General features: G+C 41.8%; 1 pseudogene across 1 annotated transcript; it reads right to left on the reverse strand.

The window, feature by feature from the left end:
* Positions 1–2,778: 2,778 nt before the first annotated feature.
* On the reverse strand, positions 2,779–21,251 carry LOC309630132 (large ribosomal subunit protein eL30 pseudogene; annotated as a pseudogene). Its single transcript has one exon. The product of its transcript is annotated as a large ribosomal subunit protein eL30 pseudogene (transcript).
* Positions 21,252–21,289: the final 38 nt, after the last annotated feature.

A 21,289-nucleotide genomic window follows, 5' to 3' on the forward strand; every position in this document is an offset into this window, starting at 1 on the left:
TCTGTGCGAGGGCTTTCTCTAGCTGCGGCAAGCGGGGGCCACTCTTCATCGTGGTGCGCGGGCCTCTCACTATCGCGGCCTCTCTTGTTGCGGAGCACAGGCTCCAGATGCGCAGGCTCAGTAATTGTGGCTCACGGGCCCAGTTGCTCCGCGGCATGTGGGATCCTCCCAGACCAGGGCTCGAACCCGTGTCCCCTGCATTGGCAGGCAGATTCTCAACCACTGCGCCACCAGGGAAGCCCCAAACATATATTCTTATTATGAATCACAACATCACAGGTAGCATCAAAGCAGCCATTAGGAGAAAAACCAAACTTTTGTTGGACTTCCTTACATTTACGTTTTGGTTTAGTACTGTTTTTGCCTTGATTTCCATATGGGAGTTGGGCACTATTTCCTTTTCTATTAATTGGGACTTGCAGCCTCTAAAACACAGAGCCTTAGGCAAAGAGTAAGAGGCTAACAATTTGTTGGGGAGGTGCACATCAGGTCAGTGAAGGTGAGAACAAACAGGGAAGTGAGGCAAACTAAGATGAAATGCTATGCAATACCATGGGTCCTCACCCCTCACCCCACCCTGTGCCACTGCTTTGCAAGTTAAGATGCATATCAAAGGAATAATTTCAATAATCCACATACATAGAAAAGCACTAAACTATGCACCTGCACTACCTAGGGCCAGTATCCTGTTTTTCTCCATCCTGAATTCCCCTTGGGGTGCACTGTGGGGGTCAGGGGTGGGGGAAGACAGCTGCAGTGGTTGATGGCTTCAGAGCCAAAACATCCTTTCTTCACTGAAATGGCAGGTGACATTCTTTGTCCACACCCATATCCCACAAATCTATTGTCACCAGTCCTGCCTCTCCCTCATTTCAAAGCTCACTGCCCAGTTGACATCTTCCTTGTTCCCTCACCAGAATCACTGGACTACCCCTAAAGACTCTGTCCCCTTCCCCCTTCTTCCTCCCACCTCAAACTATCTTTTGAAAAAACAGCTCCGATTGCATCACTCCTCTGATGAAGTGCCTTTAGTGACTCCCTGATGCCTAGAGCAGTGCTTCTCAAACTTGATCTTGTGTCAGATCACCTGGAGGGCACAGCAAAACACAGATTGCTAAGACCCACCCCCAGAGCTTCTGACCCAGTAGATGTGACGTTGGGCCCCCAAATCTTCATTCCTAACAAGGTCCCAGGTGATGCTGATGCTGCTGGTCTGGGAACCACATTTTGAGGACACTGACCTAGAAAATCAAGTTCAAACTCCACAGCATGGCCGTCAAGTATTTTTCATTCTACTTTGCTTACCTCATGTCCCTTCCTCCCCGCCAAGCCACTAATGGTCCACTCACACCAGACTACCAACTCTTCCAAACCACAGTCTATACTTTCATTCTTCTGGCCTTTGCTCTGCGCACAAGGTTGCGCTCTCCCTCTCTCTCGCTCTCTCTCCCTCTCATGGCCTAGCACCTCATTCTCCTCTTACAAATCTCCTCCTCACCACTCAAGTTCTTACTCAAATGCCACTAGTATAGAAACTTTCTTTCTAATTTGTCTCCAAATTATGAACCACCTTTTCTCTGGTTTCCTAATATATTATACATATCTCTATTAATGCAGATGTGATATCAAAATCCACTTACCCATTTTGAGTATACCATCTATATCCTGCCAGTACCTTTCAAGATACAGCAAGTAAATGTGTATTCTTTCTTTTTGCTTTTCTTTCCCCTTACTACTACACTTACCCCAGAGAGAAGGGATCCGTGTCTAAATCATCTTTATAATCTTAACACGATGCCAGGGCCTTCACTACATGTTGGCTGAATGACATTAAATAATGTCAGGCCGGAGGGACACCTGATTCTATCCCTGTCTTAGGGGGCATGAAAAGGACCCAGTGTATTTTTCTGAGGATGAGTGTGTAGGGAAAGTGGGGTGGGGTAGAAATGGGTTGCCCAGGAGAAATGGGAACTAATACTGATTTTTTAAAATAAATTATGCCAGGCAATCTTCAGACGTTATCTCATTTAAGCCTCATGACAACATCATGAAGTAGTTACAGCTCTGCCCATTGTACAGATGCAGTTGACTGAGTCTACACAACTAATGAATTATAGAGTCCAGGATTTTGACCCCAGAATTTGTCTAACAGCAACGTCTGTCCCAAAAGGGTGACATAATCCTAAAACAGCTATAAGCGATTTTCATAGAAAAGAAATCGAAAGAAGATCAAGGCACAGCCTGCTGGGTGGGGCAGGGCCTGACAGTGGGGGCAGATGAGCGGAGCTGAGGAGGGCTGCGCCTGCGCCCCCACCGCTGCTGGTCTAACCGTCCAGGGGTGCTGGGGCCCCCAACCCTTTGAAGAACTGACCTCCAAGTTGTACTTCCTGAGCCCAAAGAGACTGAAAGCCATGAGCCAGAGTTCCGCCAGGAGCCAGGGAGCCCGTCCTCTTCCTGGCGCTTTTCCTCGGGTTGGATGGTGAAGGGCGCCACGGGGGCGGGGAGGAAGGGGAGATCCAGCTGTCCCACCAGGCGTCCTGCGCACGCGCGACGCTCTGCCTCGCAGGGGCAAAGCGGTGCAGAGATCTCGGTCCTTCTACACCTGTCTTGGGTTAGGCGCTCACCACCCTGGCTTGCCCTGGGAGAGGAGAGTTGTGCGTAGTCTCTTCCATAGAATTTTTGGTCTCTTTCCCCCCAGATTTTAAACTTTCCTTATAAGTTAGGGATATTAGTCATTTATTGTGATGTATCCTATGAATATTTCCTCTCATTTTGTCATTTGTCTTTTGAGTTTGCTTATTGTGGCTTTTTTTTTTTTTGCCATGCAAACATTTTTTATTTTTATATAGTAAAATTTACCAATCTTTCATTTTATTGCATCTGGACTTTTAGTCACATTTTAAAAGCTTTCCCCTACATCACATGTAGGTTATAGTCTCCCCATGCTTTTTTTTTCTATTCGTAATGCTTTATTTCTTACATTTAGATCTCTGATCCATTTGAAGTTTATTCCTTAATAAACTTCCTGTGTATGTTTCCTGTGTATTCCTGTGTATGTTTTGAGAAATGGAGCTAATTTTATCTTTTCTTCTGAATGGGTATCCATATTTTTATCTCTGGTAATACTTAAATCCAAACAGCATTTATTAAAAAGATTATCACTGCCTCAGTAACTTGAGATACCACCTTTATTTATCATATACTAGATTTTTAGGTGTAGTTTGGCTACTCTGGAACTTCTGTTCCATTGACTGCTCCATTGACCTGTTTATTCATCCGTTTTAGAGACGCTTTGTAGTATACGTTAAAGTCAGGGCTAGTCCCCCTACAGAGCTCTTCCATCTCAAAGTTTTCCTCCATATTCTTGTGTACTTTTCTTTCCTTATGAACTTTAGGATAGGCTTCTAATTTATGACCAATGTCAAAAAAAAAGCTTGCTGGGATTCTTATTTGAATTGCATTAAACTTGTAAATTAAATTGCAGAGAGCTATCTTGAGATGGTGTTGAGGTGTTCTCACCATTTCGTTTGTTCAGATCTACTTTTGTGTCTTTAAAGAGTGTTTATGCTTTTTTACATAGAAATTTCTTAAGTTTGTTTCTATATATTTTATCTTTTTTCTTGCTGTTGTAAATGAGCTTTTCTCATTCACTATATCTTTTAACTAATTATTTGTGTATATGAATGCTATTGACTTTTCCTGTATTTCTAAAAATTAAGGTATAATTTACATACAGCAGATTCATACTGTTTAGTATACAGTTCTGTGACTTTTGAGAAGTGTATACAATTGTGTAACAACCACAAGATACAAAGATATAAAAGAACTTCAACACTCCCCCAAATTCCCGCCAGTCCCTTTGTAATCAACCTCTTCACTCCAGATGAGCCCCTGGCAAACACTGGTCAGATTTTGGTCCCTATAGTTTCAGAGTGTCATATAAGTACAACCACAGTGATCAAATAAGGTTCATTCATGTTGTAGAATGTATCAGAACTTTGTTACTTTTTATTGCCAAATAATACTCTATTGTATGGATATACCACATTTTATTTATCCATTCATTTATGATGGACATTTGGATTGTTTAATTTTTTTAATTGTTGGGGTATAGTAGTTTTACAATGTTGTGTTAGTTTCTACTGTGCAGTGAAGTGGAGTTCCCTGTGCTATACAGCAAGTTCTCATTAGTTATCTATTTTATACATATATACATATATACATATATATGTCAATCCCAATCTCCCATTTCATCCCACCTTCCCTTTCCCCCCTTGGTGTCCATACGTTTGTTCGCTATGTCTGTGTCTCTATTTCTGCCTTGTAAACAGGTTCATCTGTACCATTTTTCTAGATTCCACATATATGTGTTAATATACAATATTTGTTTTTCTCTTTCTGACTTACTTCACTCTGTATGACAGTCTCTAAATCCATCCACGTCTCAACAAATGACCCAATTTCGTTCCTTTTTATGGCTGAGTAATATTCCATTGTATATATGTACCACAACTTCTTTATCCATTCGTCTGTTGATGGGCATTTAGGTTGCTTCTATGACCTGGCTATTGTAAATAGTGCTACAATGAACATTGGGGTACATGCGTCTTTTTGAATTATGGTTTTCTCTGGGTATACGCCCAGTAGTGGGATTGCTGGGTCGTATGGTAATTCTATTTTTAGTTTTTTAGGGAACCTCCATACTGTTCTCCATAGTGGTTGTATCAATTTACATTCCCACCAACAGTGCAAGAGGGTTCCTTTTCTCCACATTCTCTCCAGCATTTGTTGTTTGTAGATTTTCTGATGATGCCCATTCTAACTGGTGTGAGGTGATACCTCATTGTAGTTTTGATTTGCATTTCTCTAATAATTAGTGATGTTGAGCATCTTTTCATGTGCCTCTTGGCCATCTATATGTCTTCTTTGGAGAAATGTCTATTCAGGTCTTCCACCCATTTTTTGATTGGGTTGTTTGTTTTTTTTGATATTAAGCTGCATGAGCTATTTGTATATTTTGGAGATTATGGATTGTTTAATTTTTGACTGTTGTGAATAAAGCTTTATGAATATTTGTTGTCTCAGTCAGCTTGGGCTGCTACGACAAATACCATGGACTGAGTGGTTTAAAAAACAAACATTAATTTCTTACAGTTCTGGAGGCTGGAAATCTGAGGTCAGGATACCAGCCTGATTGGGTTCTTCATGAGGGCCCTTTCACTGATTTGTAGATGACCCCTTCTTGCTATTTCCTCACATGGTGGAGAGAGAGAAAGAGAGAGACAGAGAGATCTGTTCTCTTCATCTTCATATAAGGGCACTAATCCCATCGGGGGCTCTATGCTCATTATGTCATCTAAACCTAATTACCTCCCATCTGACCCCAACTTCAAATACCATCACATTGAAGATTAGGGCTTTATGAATTTTGGAGGGACACAAAGATTTTGTCTATATCACATGTGTACAAGCTTTTGTGTGGACATATGTTTCACTCTTGAATATGTACCTACTTGGGAGTGAAATTTGTGGATCATGTAGTAAACTCTAACTTTCTGAGGGACTGCAAAACTGTTTTACTAAGTGGTTGTATCATTTAATGTCTCATCAGCAACGTATGAGTGTTGCACTTTCTCTACATCCTAGATAACACTTATTATTGTCTGCCTTTTTTGATTTAGTTATCCTGGTAGGTGTGAAGTGGCATGGTGGGTTTTTTTTTTTTTTCTTTTAATGTATCTCAATTAAAAACTTTTTTGGTTTTAAAATATAAGAAGATACAATGAAAATGTTTAAGGTGAAATGAACTTATTTCTAACTGAGTTGGATTAGACTGTGACAGACCAACCCTCATACCTAAAACAGCCAGAAAATTGAAACAAAATAGAGAAATCATCTATTTTCAGGCAGAGGAGAGCTGCTGAGTCAACGAGAGAGAACCAGAGGGGCTGAGACTCCAGAAAGGGAGAATCTTGGAGAGGGAGGACTGACTTCTGCAGCCACTTCACCCAGGTGTTAGTTGCTGATTCTGGGCGTGGGCCCGAGGCGGATGATCCCAGGGCTCGCACCCAGGGAAGACCAGATCAGCAGAGCTGGGAGACAGATCAGCAGAGCTATGGCAGGAGATTTGGGAGGTCCCTTCAGAACATCTGTTAAATTCTGGGGATGCACGAGTCTAGAGTTCTAAAAACAGAAGCAGAAAACTTCTGCAAGCAGAACAGAGCCTTCCAAAATCTTGTGAGACAAGGATAAGAATTCTGGACTCATCAGGGGGATTTCTGCCGAAAATCCTGAAGAGACAAGAGTAAAACTGAGGTAGACTGAGCCTTACCAGGGCTGCAACTCAGCCTCAACTCAGAACAGGACATGACATTATTGGATTCAGGTGACCAGCCACTGATTAGAAATAAAATGCTTCATAGAATTCACGTAATTTTTATTTTATGTGGAAAAATAAATGGGCAAGAACCTCAAAGAGTATTCTAGATTCAAAAGGAGTCAAGAGAAGAATTTGTCTTAGCAGACATTAAAATCTTTTGTTTGTTTGTTTGTTTGTTTAAAAACAAGCTCTGGCCAGTTTTATTAAAGAAAAATTGTGCATGATTTACCTTTCATCAGTCTGTGTGGGCACGCTTTTAATAATATCAGAATTACCTGGATCAATGATAGCCAGTGTGTATACTCTGTAGTATTTTCCACACACTCTGCCCAATTCAATATTATTGCCACTGTAGTGATGGACACCAGTTTTGGCCAACATGGCATAATACTCATTTCAGATTTCTTCAAGGCTGGGCAGTTGGCGAGGATGACCAGTTTCGCTGTGCCTTGTCTGATCATTTTCAAAGTCAGCTTGTACCCCAGCACATACTTTCCACTTTTCATAACGAGTTGGAGCCCAGAGTTGATCGACTCCAGTGACTTTTTCTTCTTCTTTGCGGCCACCATCTCCCTGCCTTAGGTGCAGGACACCCCCAACCAAGAGCAGCCGCCAAGATGGCCAGGGGGCGAGAAAGGCAACATTGAAATCTGTTGGTAACAAATTTGAGACCCTTGGTATATAATAATATCAATAATGAGAATATTAAAAAGACTCAAACCCTCCACCATACTCTCCAAAAAATTCCAGGTGGATTGAAAGTTAAATGCTTAAAAATCAAAACAAATACACTCTCATGTATGTGAACAGACTAGCACCAGAGGAAATCACTTTTTGACTTTTGATGGAATAGAAATGAAAAAAGTTGGACAGGTTCATTACTTAGATAGTTTTAGCTTTGATGGAAAGAACATCAGTAAAGCTAAGATTTTAAAAATTCAGAAGAATGGAGAAATTGCACATAAACACAAAAGTTCAATAACTGAAAAGTATAAAGAGCTCATATAAATGGGCAAAAATACCAACTGTCCCTTAAACAAATGATTTAAAGATAGTCCCATGAGAGAAACATGATTTTAAAACATGATTTTTAAAACATTCAGTCAACCTTGTTGGTAATACTTCACCTACTGTGAAGTTCCATTTTGTACCTAAAAATACAATTAGAAAAACTGTTGAAAAGTGATAAAACCCAAAGCCTGCAAGTCTTGAGGACAGCAGATATCATGCATTAATGATAGCAATGCAAATGGAGCCAGTCTTTCTGAAGGGCAAAATGGTACTTTATTGAAGGAATCATAAATATGCCTAACCCCCCACTAAGTAATAGAATTTATCCTGAGGAAATAATGTTTAATAAAAACCAAAAGTCTACATAAACAATGTTTATTTTATGATATTGAAACACTGAAAGAAAGCTAAGATCCTAACAATGCCAAAATACAGAAGCTAACTGTGGTATATCAAAATGATATACTCTAGTGATATACTAAAAACATAAATATAAATATGATGCAGGAAATAGAAAACATTTGGTTAAATCACGTTACATAAGAGAAAGAATACCAAATTGTGTATACACACCCATTATAATGGTAAAAGAAAAATGAATATGTAGAGGTAAAGGAGGCAAAAGGACAGATAGAGGGAATGTTTCTAGTCGGGTTAAGATCAACAGACTTGGAGTGAATTATTCTGTAAAGTTGCTAAAATTACATTTCAGAAGAATTTAATATTGCTCTAATGAGAGCAAGATTTTCTTTGCAGGACATTGAACTGGCTTATAGAAATACAGTTATTTGCTGCCTTCTTGATTGGATAGATGGAAAGATGGTGTTGTTTCCATTTGGTTATGTCAACTTTACTGCAGCTAAAGGTCATAGGTAAATGATGATCGAGTGGCTCACCCCAGTCCAGGGGAAGAGAAATAACTTTCCTTCTACCCTTCTGAATTCTTGGCTGAGACCCATGTAATAAAAGACAGATTAACAACAGACAGACAAACAGAAGTTTATTGCATGTATACCTCATGTATATGTGGGAGATACCCAGGGAGAATGAATAACTACCCGAGGTGGTTTAGAATCCAGACTTAAATACCATCTTAATAGGGAAAGAGGAGGGGGATGTAGATCTCTTAGGGGAGAGTAAATGAATTTTAGGAAAAATGAAGGGCTCTTAGAAGGATAGGTGAATGGTATCATAGTTTGTGACAAAGTGTGTCTAGGTGAGGTGTTAACTTCCAGTACCCTCTCCTGCAAAAAGAGTTGATCATCCCTGGCTGATGAAACTTCTGGGGGGTGTGGGGTTGGGTGTGGGCAGATTTATGACAACCGAGTTCCTTTTGGAGGATCTGTCTTTAGGCAGATAAGGGGAATCAGAGAAAGCCTCTCCCTGCATTCGCTGTTTTATATGTGCCTACAGCTCAAAAAGATCAAGATACCAAAGCAGGATATTTTAGGGGTGGCACGCCTTGAACTCCTACAGTCATATTTTGGGGTGGCATATTCTGCTGCCCTTTAGTTCAACTAAGACTGTTAGCAAAAAAAATGTTTCCTAGTAAATGAGCAGAGAGGAACTATTAGGTCCTAGCCACATGCCACAAAGTAATCTGAGAAGTGGGATGGCAGTGGGTAGAACTTTGCCCCCAAAAGATATGTTGAAGTCCTAACCCCAACCCCATAATTGTAACATTTGGAAACAGGGTCTTTGCAGAGGTAATCAAGCTGAAAGGAGCTCATACTGCATTAAGGTAAAGCCTAATCTGATGACTCGTGTCCTTACAAGAAGATGGGCATTTGGACACAGGCAGATGCCAGGAAGGCACTATGTGACAATGGAGCCAGAGAATGGAGTGGTGAGGCTGCCAGCCAGAGAATGCCAAGGACTGGGGGCAACCACGAGAAGCTAGGGGAGAGTCATGAGAAGCCTTCTTCCTCAGAGCCTGCAGTAGGAACCAACCCTGCTGACACCTTGATTTCAGCCTTCTGGCTCTAGAACTGTGAGAGAATACATTTTGTTCATTTTAAGCTACCCAGTTTGTGATACTTTGTTACAGCGGCCCTAGGAAATTAATACAGGGACTAAATGTGTACAGTCTAGTAGAAATACTAATTAAAACAAAAAACTGACAGCAGCTGACTACTGGCTTCCAAGGCAGTGGCAAAATCCGTGGTTCGCTGTTTTTAGGAAAGCACCTTATGTGGAATCCCCATCACTGTCATAGTCTAGGTCAGGGGTTGGTAAACTGTGGTCTGCAGACCAAATCCACCCCACGGCTTGCAGGCCAAGAGTGGTTTTTACATTTTTAAATGGTTTCAGAAAAAAAAATCAAAAGAGGAATAGTATTTCATGGCATGTGAAAATTAAATGAAATTCAAGTTTCTCTGTCCACAGTAGTTTCATTGAAACACAGCCATACTCCTTTGTTTACATACATTCTATGGCTGCATAAGAGCAAAGATGAATTTAAAAATTAACAATTAACTTGCTCAGGTGTTGAAAAGGGAAGAAATCTCCCCTCCACTTTCCATTTCAGCTTTAGAAAACTTGCAATTGTTAATGCTTTCTCTGTCCCTTTGAGATGTACATAAAACTTCTTGAAAGCTAAAAAAGCCTCTGGTCAGTTTTACAACCTAAGAGTGTTTTCTCAAAAATATGGGAACCATCTCTTTGAAATGCAGTCATCAAGGAACGTGGAACTCCATCTCCCAATTTCCCTGGGAGAGTAGGAGCCTAACTTCACCAGCAACTGGCTCCAAGTTGTAACTACCTACCGGTCATAGAGATGTGAGAAGTTGTATTATTCTTTTGGATAAAGGCAATTAGCTAACACAGATGGACACCGCAATTACCAGGTGAACTTAGGATGAATTGTGTGTAACAAATGGTGTTGTCAAGGCCTCTTACTTGAGGACTAGTTATTTTTCTTGAGGCCATGCGTGTTAACGGGCTGTATCTGCCTGGCTATATATAAAGGTGAGATTGTTGTCTGTCTTCTAAATTCCTTTAGTGGATTGCCTGTGATGAGTACCACACTCTGGTTTAATACTTAATCAATAATAAAACTATTTGCTTTCTCTTCTACTTTGTGGAGAGGTCTTCTGGGTTGGCAGAAGATATGTTTTTTAATGATATTTCCCCAATGGTTGCTTTTGGTCCATGACAGAAGAACTGTATAGTTGTAGCAGAGACCATATGGCCTGCAAAGCCTAAAATATTTACTATCTGGCTCTTAATAGAAAAAGGTTGTTGACCCCTGGTCTAATTGACTAGGTGTATGAGCAAGATAATGAAAAAGCTGAGTTATTTAGTATCATAAAGTGAGTGGAATTTTGGGTTTGTGTGGGTTCTAAAGAGGAGTGGTAGGGACCTGGGAACATGGGGAAGGGATGGAGGAGGAAGTGGATTTTAGGGCAAGGGGTTGCAAACCCAAATGTCTAGAGGAGCTGGAGGTTACTGTAATGAATGAAGTGGGCCAAAGGAACTTTCAATGAACAGAAGCCAGGGATCGGCTGATACTGGCTACACTTACTTGATTGCTGACATGTGAGGAGGTAAACCGAACATTGGTAACCTGTCCTGCCTTTTCCCGAGAGAAGCTGGAAATCTGAGGTTTAACGGAAACTCACATGGTTACAATGTTAGCATCTAATTCAAATTTCGAAAGCAGGTCTCAGGGCAGGCTTCAGTTGGGTGGCTACCAACATTTAACTGCTGATCGCTGATCTAGAGAGTGGGAAAGGACCTCTCCATGTTAACACTGAGTGAGGAGATGGTTAGATAGGAAATGGCTGATGAATTCCTGGAAATACTTATGAGTGACGTTGACCTGGAAGTTGATTCCTGCACTAAGATGTAATTAGTCGAAACCTTCAGTGAATGTGGTAGTGATGATTTGGGGGGAAAAGAGGGGATGGTGTCTCTAGCACAGGAGCAGTGTGGAAACAGGAGCCAAGAAGCAGATTTCAATGTGGACTTTCCCTGGAAAATGTAGTCCCCTGAAAAGAGCTATAGTGGGGAGGGACTGTCCCGCAGTGCAGTGGATGGGGACTTGAGATATTTTATTTGGATAGTAAGTGAAGGATAATTCAAAACAGGATCGAGAACTTGGGAACTTAGATTACTAGCACAAAATAAGCTCTAAAAAAATGTTGGCTCTTGTCATTTTTCTTGTAAGTTTTCTGGAATGTACACAGAAACAGGATCACCTGGCCAGAATGCAACACCAGCTAAGAAAGAAACAAAGGAGGCTCAACTGCTTTTCTGCTCAAAAGGAGAAGGTTTGGCATATGCGGTGGCTTTAAAACATGTCAGCAAACTTATAAATACTCCTCCTGTGAGGAAGTGGAGTCTATTTCTCTCTCCTTGAATATGAGCTGGCCTTAGTGACTCACTTCTAATGAACAGAATGCTAAGAAGTGACACTGCATAACTTTTGAGGGCTAAGTCATAAAAAATGATACGGCATTGGTCTCTCTCTTCTCTCTTTCTCCTTCCCTCCCTGTCCCTCTCGACACGCCTTAGGAGCTGAGCTGCCGTGTTAGAAGTCCAACTACCCTGAAGCTGCCATGCTGGAGAGGCCACGTGACGAGCCCACATATTGATGGTGGTGCCAGAGGAGCCCCAGCTGCTCCAGCCCCCAGCTGTCTGAGTTGTCCCAGTCTTGGCATCAGACACGTGTGAGGCTAAAATAGCCTTTGAGACGACTCAAGCCTCATGCACAGTTTGACCACAGGCACACGAGAGACCTTGAGGGAGATTGCCTATGTGAGCCCAGAATCTGGAGAAATAATAGTAACAAGCGATTGTCATTGTTTTATATCACTATATTTGGGGGAGGGTTGTTAAACAGCAAAAGATAACTGGAATAATGTACTCAGCTCCTGCTGTGTGCCAAGAATTTTTAAAAGTTAGGTTCAAAAAAAAAAGTTAGGTTCATTGCCGGATATAGAAAGAGAGTAATTTATACTGAAATTTCTTTACATTCATGCCTTGATTTCACTGACAGATTATGGCAATTAGGGAAGAAGTTGATATGTAGGATAGATATTTTATTTCTTTTAATTCAGGCATAAGACTGACCTATGGAAACAGAAAAAATTATCAAACCTCTTCCATAGAACAAAGACCTCTAGAATGTAAGGGTTGTAAGATATGAACCTTCTTGTATGTAAACTAACTCACAAGATTGTACTTTCAGACCGATGATAATATAACATCCACATACCTTGAATTTGAGACTGTGAGGAGGAAGGACACCGCTGATTTCTTCAGAAGGTGCTCTGGTTGGGCTGGGAAAGACACGTGGATTGAGTAGATGGCCCTTGTTCCCAACTGCTGATCTGCCTTCATTCAATGGAATGAAAAGATGCTTTAAAATGTCCTACCCAATTACGTTATGGGCTGGCTTCTCCAGGGGTCAGTTGCTGACATGAAATGTAATATACAGAATGTTTACTAGGGAATGCCCTTGGGGTCAGCACCTGTAGAAGGGAGATAGAGAAAGCTGGATTGGGCAAAGAGGTCAAGCTGCAATGCAGGCCTGAAGACAGGCTCAGTTGACCCCAAGGGGTGCTTGAGCATTAAAATGGCCCATCAGAGTTGTCCCAGGTTTGGCTGGGCAGGCTGGGTCTTTATACTCCCGCTTGAATCAGTCATTGGATGGGGGCTGCCCCAGGAAGGGCATGACCCTGGGCAAGGTAGCTCTGCCGCTGCTGTAATCCCTAATGGGCCGAAAGCTGAAGGCTGTTGGCTGATAGCACTTCCTGCAGCTGAGTCAACAAGTCCCTCCTTAAAGTGGACCCTGGGTGGTGCATCACTGTGACCGCCTCAAAAGAGATTAAAACTGTGGCTGAGTGTGGATCATCCATTCTGTTTCTGAGTATGACTTTGGACTACAAACCTCAGGGTTCCCACCAGGGCAATGAGTTTCAAGTGGAACTGACTGAGCTATAAGAAAGGAGACTCAAGAACATGACACAGTCTCCCTGGAGTTTGGGGAATGATTTTTATGAACCTCTGAATTATTCTGAAATTTCTGGCTATGTGGCCAAATTGTGGGCAAAGTTGTGTCAACTAAAGTCTGTGAATTGAATATTTTAGTTTCTGGCTGTGAACTGCATTTTTATGACTCTCTTTTTGGCTGAGTTTGGATTTGACCACTGCTCACTGGACTTGAGGAAAATTTTTTAAGTAAAATTAGTAAAGACACAGGATTTAATAAAAACAGATTTGGATAATGCATTGTTAAAAGTCACTTTTCCTGTACCCTATGGCTTATTTAGTTATAAAAAGCTTGTAATTCCAGGTGACCACATTATATTTCAAGTTACTACTTTGAAGAATATGGTTTAATCCAATTGATTTGACAGGAACATGCTTGTGCAGAAAAGAGTTAATTAACACAGTTATCCTTGGAAAGGCCTGCTTGTAAGGTTGGTCCTGGCTGGCGTCTGATCTTTGATTTGGGGAGGGGTCTCCCAATTCCCTAACTGATGAAAAGAGTCGCTCACAAAGTGCCTGTCTGTACAAACAGCAGGATTTGTGCTGAATACCTGCTTTCCTTTAAGGAGTCGGGAATTTTGGTATGTGCTAGGTAGAGGCTGCCTGCATGATCAGCCCCAAATAAAAACCTTGGGCACTGAGTCTGCAATGGGCCCCCTAGTAGACATTTCACATGCGTGGTCACAGTTCAGTGCTTGAGGAATTCAGTGCATCTTATGTGACCCCCATTGGGAGAAGACCATCTCTCCTCCAGACTCTCCTCATGCTCTGTTCCCCACTGCTAACTTTACTTTGTATCCTTTCACTATAATGAATCGCAACTGTTGAGTGTTTCTGTACTCTGAATCTTTTGAGTCCTCCTAGAGAATTACTGAACCCAAGGGGTGGTATAGGGACGCCCAACACAATATTATTATCGTACATGTAATTAAATCATATTTTTCTCTCTGATGGTCTACACCTGTAAATTGTAGTTCTCAATTACAATTTTTCCTTAATTAAAGCCAGAAGTAGTCATATTTACTCATAAAGTTAAGTGAATGAAAACTTTGTGGTTTATATAGAAGACAAAGGATAGATTTTAAGGGCTAAAATCCATTATTAGCCATTTCCATAGAACTGATACGATCTGGGAGCAAGAGCTGGTAACCAAGATTTCCAGTGCAGCATTTTCTTCTTCTTCTTCTTTTCTTTCTTTCTTTCTTTCTTTCGGCCATGTCTTGCGGCTTGCGGGATCTTAGTTCCCTGACCAGGGATCAAACATGGGCCCCTGCGGCAAAAGCGCCGACTCCCAACCACTGGACCACCAGAGGATTCCCTCCCATGCATTTTCTAAGGAACCCCAGAAGGAAGCTGTCACCTCATCACTCCTCATCACCCTCTCCCTACCTTCCCCCTCAAACAAAGGATGGGATGCCGCTCAAGCAGTACTTAGTGGAAAAATTATAACATTAATGCTTACAAAAAAAAGAGAAAGTTCTCAAGTCAATGATACAAATTTCTCTCTTAAGAAACTAGAAAAAGAAGAGCAAGTTAAACCCAAAACAAACCAAAGAAAGACAACAGTAGAGATAAAAGCAGAAATCAATGCAATCAAAAATAGAGAAAGAGTAGAGGAAAAAAACAGCATAATTGAAACATGTGAAGTCAGACAGTATATGATACTCTTTATATACTTATCTTTTTGTCTTATATAATCCTGAAAAAAACTTTTCCTGGCGAGTACTATTAAACTTATTTTTTAAAGATGAGAAAATCAAGATTTATAGATTTTGATTAATTTGCCCACGGTCACATAGCTGGTAAAATCCAGAATAAGTCTTGAACCCAAGTCTGTCTGACCCAGACCTTAACTATCATATTACCCTAACTCTTAATACCTTGAAGAGGATAAAAGGGTGTCTATCCAGATCCTCATTTTAGGAATGACTAGCGTTTCTCTCAGTTGCTAGAAGCATCTGCTGCTGACAGGTCACAGCTTCATCCCTCACTGGAAATTCATCTGAGCCTGCAGAGAACTGCCTCCCCCAAGACTGGCTGATGTTTTCAGCTGTAGGCAACTGAATATAAAACTAAAGGGAGCTTCAACAACAAGGACATTTACTGACTCAATAAGAAATCTGGAGGTAGGTGGTTTTAGAGCTGATTCTGTACCTCAGTTATGCCCTCAAGGACCTGGGCTCTTTCTCTCTCTTCAATTTGCCATTCTCAGTGTTTCTGGCTGCAGTATCTCTCATCAGCATATCCCACCTGATAACATCCCAAAAAAAGGAGGGAAAAGAGATTTCTCATTAAGTGTCTCTACATAAGGAATGGATGGTAGACTTCCCTTTATATCTCTTTGCCTAGAACTGGATCACAGGTCGTACCTAAACCATTTCCATGAGAAGGGAACCGTGAGTCAAGTGTGTGTCTGAAGGGGCATTTCCTTTACCTCAGCACTTTGCTCCTAACAAGGAAGGAGAGACTGCCTTTGAGTAAGCGGCCAACCTACTCAAGATATCTGTAACATAGCAAGGACTAATCAAATTAAAGTGGTTATAACATAAGACAAAATGGACTTTAAGACAATGAATTAATAAAAGAGAAAGAACAGCACTCACTAATGACAAAAAGAAACAATTCACTTGGATGATATAAAAATCTTGAAGGAATACAGCCTTAAATTAAGCAAAAGCAGATAAGCAAAAAGTGGCAAAATTACAAGGGGAAATTAACAAATCACCCACCACATGAGAGACCCCATTTCCCCACACCCTCACTACCACAGCTTTGCTATTTGGGCCACATAAGTATGATATGGTTAACCTAGCCTGCGGGTAGAACTGGACTCAAATGTAGGAGATATAAATATTCTCTGCCATGAGGAAACTGTTGATGGGAGAGATGAAGCAAAGGTAAGGCCAGTGAGAGATCCTGCTGTGAACTGTCAACAGCTGATATGATCAGCAGCTGGGGAGTGGGTTTATTACCCTGTAGAAGGGATCTGAGCAGAACATCACTGTGCAAGGGTATCATAATGTTGAGTCTGGGTTGCCTAGGTTTGTATCTCAGCTTGACATTTAACTAGCTGGGTGACATTGGGGCAAGATATTTAAGCTTTTTTGTGCCTCAGTTTCCTCTTAATAAAATGGAAGTAATATTAATTTTCTCATAAGTTTGTTGTATTAATTATTACACTTTAATATTTTAAACTACATTTGTCCTTGTTTTATGATTTTCATTACGCTTTTATTTCTTCCAGGGTAGAATTCTCAAAAGTAATGAACAGATTAATGAATGCCTTGGTGACTAATTGTCCATAGTAATGAAAGGAAGCAATCAGCTTTAAAGCCTATTTGACTAGGAGAATATTAGTATAACAATTGTACTAAGGTGTGTGTGGGAGGAGTTGGGAGGGGGGAGAGCGTACCAACTGCTCCATCTGATAATACTACCTCTGATGCGAAAAGAGTACGGTTTTGTGCTAGAGGTAGGTCATACTGGCTCACCAGAACTGATTGTTCAACTTTCAAAATTTTTGTGAGCCAGTTATTAAAAACCATTGTATAAACTCATAATAAAATGGATTATATTTTTAAAAGATTCATCACTTTCTAATTATTTCACTACACTTTACTATTATCCGTACTCTTGAGTTATTTATGTCTACTGTATGGTAGAAGTATTATACAATGGTATGCTACTGTTCATCTCTTCCCAACTCTGCATTCAGTGCTATCACACTGGGAGCTTAAAATCAGCCATGGTAAGAATATTTACACCATGGAATTGAAAAACACTACAAATCAGGGCTTAATTTATTGTTTTGTTGATTAAGACTTAAGAAAGTAATGGAGAATATGTTAATAAGGCAGACTAAATGTAAAAGTATGTCATGTCTGTAGCCATAACCTTGTAAAGGAATTATTCTTCTGGTAGTTGAAAACTATTATCCCATTCAGCAAAGAAGGAGCCCATGTCATTGACAAATAACAGAAATTCTGACACATGTATTCATTGTTTCATCTTCATCTCCCTTTTTAAACAAAAGTATCGACCAACGTTTATATCAGAACTACCCTCATTCATCAATTGCAACCATAGATTGGCAACCATTGAGAGTTGGGCAAACATCTTTGAAACAGTCAGTGAGAATCAACTGACTATTTGAAATTTACAATAAAGACTATTATACATTTTATTGTTATTTGTAAACTATGTGCTATACAACCTTTATGTCAGTGAAATTTATAATCACATATACATACATGTAAACTTTTTTATTTCCCAGAGAGCAAGTTGTTCAATATTTAACAGCACATCACTGGTGATCATGCATGGTATGGTGTAGGAATAAAATATTGTATGCTTTTCTTTTTTAGTATGATCTAGGTTGTACTCTCTCTGAGAGTTAATGCCTGTCTTGAGACACGTGCATGTGTGTCTGATTCAGTACCTACTGAATGGCCAAGAAGGATCTTTACTCTGCTTTACTCTTCCCATCACATGAACTTGGAAAGATCAAGTCGGCTCTGGACTCTTCTGCAGAAGTCTCCCTCCACTTCCCAGCCAACTATAGTATTAATGAACCTAAATGACCTTTTTTCACTTGGAAACACCCCTATTTTTTAAAAAATAAATTCATTTATTTATTTGTTTTTATTTTTGGCTCTGTTGGGTCTTTGTTGCTGTGCATGAGCTTTCTCTAGTTGAGGCGAGCGGAGGCTACTCTTCGTTGCGGTGTGTGGGCTTCTCATTGTCGTGGCTTCTCTTGTTGCAGAGCATGGGCTTTAGGCACACGGGCTTCAGTAGTTGTGGCATGCGGGCTCAGTAGTTGTGGCTCACGGGCTTAGTTGCTCTGCAGCATGTGGGATCTTCCCGGGCCAGGAGTCAAACCCGTGTCCCCTGCGTTGGCAGGCGGATTCTTAACCACTGCGCCACCAGGGGAGCCCCTAAATGACTCTTATTTGGGAAAATATACCATTAGGGATTACCATACTAGAGAGTGGGGGCATCAGAGACATTCCTTGTGGATGAGTGAAGACGATGAAACTCCTAAAAGGGATTGGAGCACAGGGAATAAGTCCACAAACTGGTGCGTGCCCATCAGGTGACTCCATCTGAGGACTGAACTTGGAGTGGTAACGGGCAGTGGAGCTTGCCTCACTTCTGAGGTCACATCCTGTTTTGGGGGACCAGGCTAGCAGTTGCAGGAGCAAAGTGAGGCAGAGAGTTCGGCATGAGGTGCTCACAACTCACTGATTCAGGACAGATGGGAAAACCAAACCTTTCCCCAATATATACTTCAGCGGGAGAAATGGGGGGCCTGATGCTGGCTTGTGGAGAACTTGAAAGGAGTCTGATGTTAGGTTATAGAAGTTCATAGAGAAGCTGAAAGGGGAAATTTAGATGAAGCAGAGAAAGGGAAGTTCAGCCCCAAAATGCGGATGTGGGTTGTTCTGTTAAGATCAGCTGTGACTTTTTGGTGGAAAGAGAAACAGGGAACAGCCACGCAAACATGGCCACCTCTCTGCTGGAATCTGCTCTCCCCCAGGCCCTGAGAGGATGCTTGCTTCCTTGGAAGGAAATGAGTTTCAGGAGGCAAACACCCTATGGAGACAGAGAATTGAGAGAGGATAAGCACACTGGGGGAGGGCGAAGGGTATGGGTTCAACAAATGAAAAGGGTCAAAACAACTGAGGAGAGAAGACAAAGTACTTCAGGGGCTAATGATGGTTAACAATTTGCTCCTTCTAGAATTTTTTTTTTTCCCTTGGCTTTCAAGACCTGACATCCTGATCCTCTGATAGATTCTTCCCAGTCAACCCAGGAATAATGAGCAGACCATGTGTGACAAAATACACTGTTAATAATTAAATAAATCCTTGAAAGAAATCCAGAAATGGCCTGCCACAACTTCTACTATAGTTTATTTCTCTCTGATTTTATTTTTTGTAAAACGATGGTGTGAGGAAAAAGGTAAACTGTTTGCCCAGTTCTGGACTCCCAAACTGGTTAAAGGAGGGTGCTGATTTTAGTTGTGGTTTGAAGGGAAAGGGTGACAATGCCCTGAAGAGAAACAGTCACCACTGAGGCTGAGAGCCCTGGCTGGCTGTTCTGTATCCTCCCCACTTCCCCCTGCAAGGGCCCAGGGTGGTTTGGACTGGATGATGAGCGCCACCTGGAGGTAGGAGAAAATAGCTGAATACTGTTTAGCATTATTATGCATCAGAAATTAAAGCCCTGTAACCTCTCTGTGGCCCATCTCTGGTTCTCTTCCTCCTGAAATTTTGTTTCATTGTGATTAAGAGACAATACATAAGGTCCAGCCCTTCAGGGAGAAGCAGCTCTAATTTTGGCAGTGTCTAAGAGGCCTCATCACCTTCTTCACAGAGAAAACAAACTATCAGGAGAGAATTTACAGACCTTCCCATCGGCAGTCATTCAAAATCACCTACTTCTGTACTCCAGCTCCTCCTTCCCGGTGCAGTGGGAAAAGCGTCCCTTCCTTGGGCCAATGCCCCCAGGATACCCTCCCACCTTCTCCCACAACCTGTGTCCTCAACCTTCCTTTTACTTTTCTAACACTATTTAAACATTTCTAAGCTTCTTCCAGCTTAAACATATTTTAAAAGCCAAAAGACAAAAAGAACAACACCTCCCCGATCCTATAACCCCAGAAGCTGCTACCTAACTTCTTCCCTTTCACAGTCACACTTCTGGAAAGAGCTGACAGCGCTTGCTGCCTCCCTTCCCTTCCTTTCGGATCTCTGACCACTGCCCTCTACTCCCTCCTCACCAGAAGACAGTGCTTGCCAGGTCCTCCGAATCCAAGAGACATTTCTCTCACCTGATGTATTGGTTGTATTTGAATGATGATCCCTCCTTCTCACTTGAAACACTACCTTACGATGATCAAGGATACACACATTCCTAGCCCCTCTCCCACTTCAGTGCTCCCATCGGGTAGATGACACTTTTATCTAGCCAGCTGCTCAGGCCATGCATGGACGACCAAGGAATCACGCTTGAGTGTCTGCTCTCGCTGCTCGCATCCTTCCGCAAGTCCGATATCAATTCGGAACCCCACCCCTTCTCTGTCCTCCTAGGTTAACCCCCTGGTCTCAGCCACCCTCATCTCTCCCCTGAGACACTACAGTAGCCACTCGGCTGGCCTCCTGCCTCTACTCTGGCTACCGCCCAGCAGCTCAAGGGATCCCATACAAGTAAATCACACGGCACTGCCCTCTTCCCCACCAGCCAAGGTTATCCGCAATCACCCTTGGCTTCAGGTTCCATGTTGCCTCCCCATAAACCCTCCCTGAGCTCCCACACCTGGGCTAGGAGCCCCTCCTAATTTGTTGCAGGAACACCTGTGTATTCCTTCCAAAAGCACTTATTCCATTGTGTCCTAACTGCTCTGCATCCCCACAGCTTCATGAGCTCAGTGAGGGCACAGACGGTGTCTGCTGAATCCATTCAGTTTGCATGGCACCTAGCCAATATTCCATAAAAAGACGGCTGTGAATGTACTGTGTCCCCCACATCTCTAGACACAGAATATTTAACAGATCAGGAGGGAAGCAAGGTAAAATTCTGATCATTAGTTGACTGTTGAAAGAAGTCTGAAAACGGGCCCCAGACATTCTAAAGAATCAGAGTTTGTAAAACGGCGGCCTGCGGCAAAAATGAAGCTTTCTTCGTGTTTCCGCAAGGTCTAGTGACCAGAGCTGCTGATTTCACCTGTGGCTTGGGTGAGTGGCAGATAGTGCCCTGAGCTTAGGGTCCCGCGTATACAGATGCAGGGAGGCCACGAAGGCGATACCACCTTCTGCCGTGGTCCAGAGATGAAGGTGAAGAATTGGGGAGGGGCGTCGGGAGGACGGTGGTTTCTAGTCCAACTAGGGGCAGCTGTTTACAGCC

The sequence above is a fragment of the Balaenoptera borealis genome (genome assembly GCF_965194805.1).
Source record: "Balaenoptera borealis genome assembly, chromosome: 5".
NCBI classification, from domain to species: Eukaryota; Metazoa; Chordata; class Mammalia; order Artiodactyla; family Balaenopteridae; genus Balaenoptera; species Balaenoptera borealis.